Below are 7,763 nucleotides of genomic sequence, written 5' to 3'. Positions count from 1 at the left end.
CGATGTGAACTAGATTATTGACTCTAGTGCAAGTGGGAGACTGAAGGAAATATGCCCTAGAGGCAATAATAAAGTTATTATTTATTTCCTTATAATCATGATAAATGTTTATTATTCATGCTAGAATTGTATTTACCGGAAACATAATACATGTGTGAATACATAGACAAACAGAGTGTCACTAGTATGCCTCTACTTGACTAGCTCGTTAATCAAAGATGGTTATGTTTCCTAACCATGAACAATGAGTTGTTATTTGATTAACGAGGTCACATCATTAGTAGAATGATCTGATTGACATGACCCATTCCATTAGCTTAGCACCTGATCGTTTAGTATGTTGCTATTGCTTTCTTCATGACTTATACATGTTCCTATGACTATGAGATTATGCAACTCCCGTTTACCGGAGGAACACTTTGGGTACTACCAAACATCACAACGTAAATGGGTGATTATAAAGGAGTACTACAGGTGTCTCCAATGGTCGATGTTGGGTTGGCGTATTTCGAGATTAGGATTTGTCACTCCGATTGTCGGAGAGGTATCTCTGGGCCCTCTCAGTAATACACATCACATAAGCCTTGCAAGCATTACAACTAATATGTTAGTTGTGAGATGATGTATTACGGAACGAGTAAAGAGACTTGCCGGTAACGAGATTGAACTAGGTATTGGATACCGACGATCGAATCTCGGGCAAGTAACATACCGATGACAAAGGGAACAACGTATGTTGTTATGCGGTCTGACCGATAAAGATCTTCGTAGAATATGTAGGAGCCAATATGGGCATCCAGGTCCCGCTATTGGTTATTGACCAGAGACATGTCTCGGTCATGTCTACATTGTTCTCGAACCCGTAGGGTCCGCACGCTTAAGGTTACGATGACAGTTATATTATGAGTTTATACATTTTGATGTACCGAAGGTTGTTCGGAGTCCCGGATGTGATCACGGACATGACGAGGAGTCTCGAAATGGTCGAGACGTAAAGATTGATATATTGGAAGCCTATGTTTGGACATCGGAAGTGTTCCGGGTGAAAGAGGGATTTTACCGGGTTACCGGGAGGTTACCGGAACCCCCCGGGAGCCATATGGGCCTTCATGGGCCTTAGTGGAAAGGAGAAAGGGGCAGCCCAAGGTGGATGCACCTCTTCCCCCTCCCCTAGTCCTATTAGGACTAGGAGAAGGTGGTCGGCCCCCCTCTCTCCCTTCCCCTCCGAGGAATCCTAGTTGGACTAGGATTGGGGGGAGGAATCCTACTCCCAGAGGGAGTAGGACTCTCCTGCGCCTCCCTCTATGGCCGGCCAGCCTCCCCCCCTCTCCTCCTTTATATACTGAGGCAGGGGCACCTCTAAACACACAAGTTGACACAAGTTGATCCTCGTGATCGATTCCTTAGTCGTGTGCAGTGCCCCCTGCCACCATATTCCTCGATAATACTGTAGCGGAGTTTAGGCGAAGCCCTGCTGCTGTAGTTCATCAAGATCGTCACCACGCCGTCGTGCTGACGGAACTCTTCCCCGACACTTTGCTGGATCGGAGTCCGGGGATCGTCATCGAGCTGAACGTGTGCTCGAACTCGGAGGTGCCGTAGTTTCGGTACTTGATCGGTTGGATCGTGAAGACGTACGACTACTTCCTCTACGTCGTGTCATCGCTTCCGCAGTCGGTCTGCGTTGGGTACGTAGACAACACTCTCCTCTCGTTGCTATGCATCACATGATCCTGTGTGCGCGTAGGAAATTTTTTGAAATTACTACGAAACCCAACACAAAGGCCTTGTGCTGCTGCGGCGTTGAAAGTTTAATCCCACCTCGCTAGTTGAGAGGGGTGCGCAGTGGTTTATAAGCCCCACTGCCGCACCCCTCTCGAGCTTCTCTCCATTGCAGGCTTACGGGCCTAATTGTCACTGCTATGCCTGTGGGCCTACTGGGCCTCCTGCGGGCCTGAATCCTGGCCCTTGGATGGGTTTCTAGTCGTATTCAGGCCGTGGGGGCCCAGTAGGTGGCATTTTTTTGTTTTTTTGTTGCTTTATTTATTTTATTTTCTTTTGTTTTTTGCTTTATTTTTTAACTCTTTATGCTTTTAGTTTTAGAAAAATTATAAACTTTTTGTTAATCCCATTAATTTTCGAATTTGAAAACACTTTTTTGTTTTTTTGTTTTCTTTGTTGCTTTATTTATTTTATTTTGTTTCTACTTACAACAAAATACTTATTGTTGCTTATTTTTTTCCAGTTTTTTTGTTTTGTTTTCTGCATTATTTATTTTCTTTTGTTTTTTGCTTTATTTTTTTATTCTTTTTGCTTTTAGTTTTAGAAAAAATATAAACTTTCTGTTAGTGCCATTAGTTTTCAAATTGAAAACACTTTTTTTTGTTTTTTTTGTTTTCTTTGTTGCTTTATTTATTTTATTTTGTTTCTACTTACAACAAAATACTTATTGTTGCTATTTTTTTTCAGTTTTTTGTCTTGTTTTTTGCATTATTTATTTTATTTTGTTTTTTGCTTTAATTTTTAATTCTGTTTGCTTTTAGGTTAGCAAAATTATAAACTTACTGTTAGTGCCATTAGTTTTAGAAAAATTATAAACTTTCTGTTAGTGTCATTAGTTTTCAAATTTGAATAGTTAAAATTTGAATTCTTTGAAAATTGTGTGAATCACAAGTTTGTGATTAACTTACTAAAAAATGAGAATAGATGCGCTTATAGAGAAAATTCAACCTAAATTCATACTAAATTTCTATGAATTTCAGAGAAATTCACTATGAATTTAGGTTAAACTTTTCTCTATTAGGGCATCTATTTTCACTTTGAGAGGAGCTCAACAAGGCAGAGAGGGAAGGGCTTATTGTTGGGGAACGTAGTAATTTGAAAAAATTTCCTACGCACACGCAAGATCATGGTGATGCATAGCAACGAGAGGGAAGAGTGTGATCTACGTACCCTTGTAGACCGATAGCGGAAGCGTTAGCACAACGCGGTTGATGTAGTCGTACGTCTTCACGGCCCGACTGATCAAGCACCGAAACTACGGCACCTCCGAGTTCTAGCACACGTTCAGCTTGATGACGATCCCCGGACTCCGATCCAGCAAAGTGTCGGGGAAGAGTTCCGTCAGCACGACCACGTGGTGACGATCTTGATGTACTATCGTCGCAGGGCTTCGCCTAAGCACCGCTACAATATTATCGAGGACTATGGTGGAAGGGGGCACCGCACACGGTTAAGAATATGATCACGTGGATCAACTTGTGTGTCTAGGGGTGCCCCCTGCCCCCGTATATAAAGGATCAAAGGAGGGGTGCGGCCGGCCAGGAGGAGGGCACGCCAGGAGGAGTCCTACTCCCACCGGGAGTAGGATTCCCCCCCTTTCCTAGTTGGAATAGGATTCGGGAGGGGGAAAGAGGAGAGAGAGAAGGAAGGGGGGGCGCCGCCCCCCTCTCCTTGTCCTATTCGGACTAGGGAGGGAAGGGGCGCGCGGCCCAGCCCTGGCCACCTCTCCTCTCTTCCACTAAAGCCCACTAAGGCCCATATACCTCCCGGGGGGTTCCGGTAACCTCCCGGTACTCCGGTAAAATCCCGATTTCACCCGGAACACTTCCGATATCCAAATATAGGCTTCCAATATATCAATCTTTATGTCTCGACCATTTCGATACTCCTCGTCATGTCCGTGATCACATCCGGGACTCCGAACAAACTTTGGTACATCAAAATGCATAAACTATAATATAACTGTCATCGAAACCTTAAGCGTGCGGACCCTGCGGGTTCGAGAACAATGTAGACCTGACCGAGACACGTCTCCGGTCAATAACCAATAGCGGAACCTGGATGCTCATATTGGCTCCTACATATTCTATGAAGATCTTTTATCGGTCAGACCGCATAACGACATACGTTGTTCCCTTTGTCATCGGTATGTTACTTGCCCGAGACTCGATCGTCGGTATCTCAATACCTAGTTCAATCTCGTTACCGGCAAGTCTCTTTACTCGTTCCGTAATACATCATCTCACAACTAACTCATTAGTTGCAATGCTTGCAAGGCTTATGTGATGTGCATTCCGAGAGGGCCCAGAGATACCTCTCCGACAATCGGAGTGACAAATCGTAATCTCGAAATACGCCAACCAAACATGTACCTTTGGAGACACCTGTAGAGCACCTTTATAATCACCCAGTTACGTTGTGATGTTTGGTAGCACACAAAGTGTTCCTCCGGCAAACGGGAGTTGCATAATCTCATAGTCATAGGAACATGCATAAGTCATGAAGAAAGCAATAGCAACATACTAAACGATCGGGTGCTAAGCTAATAGAATGGGTCATGTCAATCAGATCATTCACCTAATGATGTGATCCCGTTAATCAAATAACAACTCTTTGTCCATGGTTAGGAAACATAACCATCTTTGATTAACGAGCTAGTCAAGTAGAGGCATACTAGTGACACTCTGTTTGTCTATGTATTCACACATGTATTATGTTTCCGGTTAATACAATTCTAGCATGAATAATAAACATTTATCATGATATAAGGAAATAAATAATAACTTTATTATTGCCTCTAGGGCATATTTCCTTCACTTATAAACCGGTATGAGCCCCCTTCGATTGGCGAGGTGGGACTAAACTCTGCCCGCAACAAGGACCAACCCTTTAGTCCCGGTTTATGGCACAAACCGGGACTAATGGTCATGGGCCAGGGGCGAGGAGCAAAATTATAAACTTTCTGTTAGTGCCATTAGTTTTAGAAAAATTATAAACTTTTTGTTAGTGCCATTAGTTTTCAAATTTGAATAGTTAAAATTTGAATTCTTTGAAATTTGTTTGAATCACAAGTTTGTGATTAACTTTACTTTTTCCAGTTTTTTTTGTTTTTTGCATTATTTATTTTCTTTTGTTTTTTGCATTTTTTAATTCTTTTTGCTTTTAGGTCAGAAAAATTATAAACTTTCTGTTAGTGCCATCAGTTTTAGAAAAAATTATAAACTTTCTGTTAGTGCCATTAGTTTTCAAATTTGAATAGTTAAAATTTGAAAAATGGTATTACGAGGGCCGAACCATAAGACATGAAAGCATTTCAAATGAACTCTGAAAAGGTTGAAAGTTGGCATGGTATCATAATTTCACCCACATAGCATGTGCATGTATAAAACGGACAATGGTAGCATGTTCGTGTGTTACAAAGTTGGCATGGTATCATCATAATAGTTGCAGGAGAAAGTCTTCATTTTTTCTTCGCTTGTGTCATTTGCTTATTGCGCCGTAACCATGGATAATCTTCATTGTTTATCAGGATGCTTGGGTCAGCCTTGTCATTGAAGGGAGGAATTTCATGAAACTTTTCATAATCTTCAGACATGTCTGTCTTGCCGTCCACTCCCAGGATGTTCCTTTTTCCTGAAAGAACTATGTGGCGGTTTGGCTCATCGTATGATGTATTCGCTTCCTTATCTTTTCTTTTTCTCGGTTTGGTAGACATGTCCTTCACATAGATAACCTGTGCCACATTATTAGCTAGGACGAACGGTTCGTCAGTGTACCCAAGATTTTTCAGATCCATTATTGTCATTCCGTACTGTGGGTCTACCTGTACCCCGCCGCCTGACAGATTGACCCATTTGCACTTAAACAAAGGGACCTTAAAATCAGGTCCGTAATCAAGTTCTCATATGTCCATTATGTAACCATAATATGTGTCCTTTCCGCTCTCGGTTGCTGCATCAAAGCGGACACCGCTGTTTTGGTTGGTGCTCTTTTGATCTTGGATGATTGTGTAAAATGTATTCCCATTTATCTCGTATCCTTTGTAAGTCAATACAGTCAAAGATGGTCCCCTGGAAAACAAGTACAACTCATCACAAACAGTGTTGTCACCTCTGAGACGTGTTTCCAACCAACTGCTGAAATTCCTAATGTGTTCACATGTAATCCAGTTGTCGTACTGCTCCGGGTGTTTGGAGCGCAGACTGTTCTTGTGTTCATCGACATACGGGGTCACCAAGGTAGAGTTCTGTAGAACTGTGTAGTGTGCTTGAGACCAAGAATATCCGTCCCTGCATATTATTGAGTCTCTTCCAAGAGTGCCTTTTCCAGTCAGTCTCCCCTCATACCGCGATTTAGGGAGACCTATCTTCTTAAGGCCGGGAATGAAGTCAACACAAAACCCGATAACATCCTCTGTTTGATGGCCCATGGAGATGCTTCCTTCTGGCCTAGCGCGGTTACGGACATATTTCTTTAGGACTCCCATGAACCTCTTAAAGGGGAACATATTGTGTAGAAATACGGGCCCCAGGATGACAATCTCGTCGACTAGATGAACTAGGACGTGCGTCATGATATTGAAGAAGGATGGTGGGAACACCAGCTCGAAACTGACAAGACATTGCGCCACATCACTCCTTAGCCTTGGTACGATTTCTGGATCGATCACCTTCTGAGAGATTGCATTGAGGAATGCACATAGCTTCACAATGGCTAATCGGACGTTTTCCGGTAGAAGCCCCCTCAATGCAACCGGAAGCAGTTGCGTCATAATCACGTGGTAGTCATGAGACTTTAGGTTCTAAAACTTTTTCTCTGGCATATTTATTATTCCCTTTATATTCGACGAGAAGCCAGTCGTGACCTTCATACTGAGCAGGCATTCAAAGAAGATTTCTTTCTCTTCTTTCGTAAGAGCGTAGCTGGCAGGACCTTTATACTGCTTCGGAGGCATGCCGTCTTTTTCGTGCAAACATTGCAGGTTCTCCCGTGCCTCAGGTGTATCTTTTGTCTTCCCATACACGCCCAAGAAGCCTAGCAGGTTCACGCAAAGGTTCTTCGTCACGTGCATCACGTCGATTGAAGAGCGGACCTCTAAGTCTTTCCAGTAGGGTAGGTCCCAAAATATAGATTTCTTCTTCCACATGGGTGTGTGTCCCTCAGCGTCATTCAGAATAGCTAGTCCACTGGGACCCTTTCCAAAGATTACGTAGTGTAAATCATTGACCATAGCAAGTACGTGATCACCGCTACGCATGGCGGGCTTCTTCCGGTGATCTGCCTCGTCTTTGAAATGCTTGCCTTTCTTTCGACATTGATGGTTGGTCGGAAGAAATCGACGATGGCCCAGGTACACATTCTTCCTGCATTTGTCCAGGTATATACTTTCAGTGTCACCTAAATAGTGCGTGCATGCGTGGTATCCTTTGTTTGTCTGTCCTGAAAGGTTACTGAGAGCGGGTCAATCGTTGATGGTCACGAACAACAACGCCTTAAGGTTAAATTCCTCCTGTCTGTGCTCATCCCACGTACGTACACCGTTTCCATTCCACAGCTGTAAAAATTCTTCAACTAATGGCCTTAGGTACACATCAATGTCGTTGCCTGGTTGCTTAGGGCCTTGGATGAGAACTGGCATCATAATGAACTTCCGCTTCATGCACATCCAATGAGGAAGGTTATACATACATAGAGTCACGGGCCAGGTTCTGTGATTGCTGCTCTGCTCCCCGAAAGGATTAATGCCATCTGCGCTTAAAGCAAACCATACATTCCTTGGGTCCTTTGCAAACTCATCCCAGTACTTTCTCTCGATTTTTCTCCACTGCGACCCGTCAGCGGGTGCTCTGAACTTCCCATCTTTCTTTCGGTTCTCACTGTGCCATCGCATCAACTTGGCATGCTCTTCGTTTCTGAACAGACGTTTCAACCGTGGTATTATAGGAGCATACCACATCACCTTCGCAGGAACCCTCTTCCTG

This window comes from Triticum aestivum, chromosome 7A (genome assembly GCF_018294505.1).
Source record: "Triticum aestivum cultivar Chinese Spring chromosome 7A, IWGSC CS RefSeq v2.1, whole genome shotgun sequence".
Taxonomy (NCBI): Eukaryota; Viridiplantae; Streptophyta; class Magnoliopsida; order Poales; family Poaceae; genus Triticum; species Triticum aestivum.
This window is presented reverse-complemented; position numbering follows the sequence as displayed.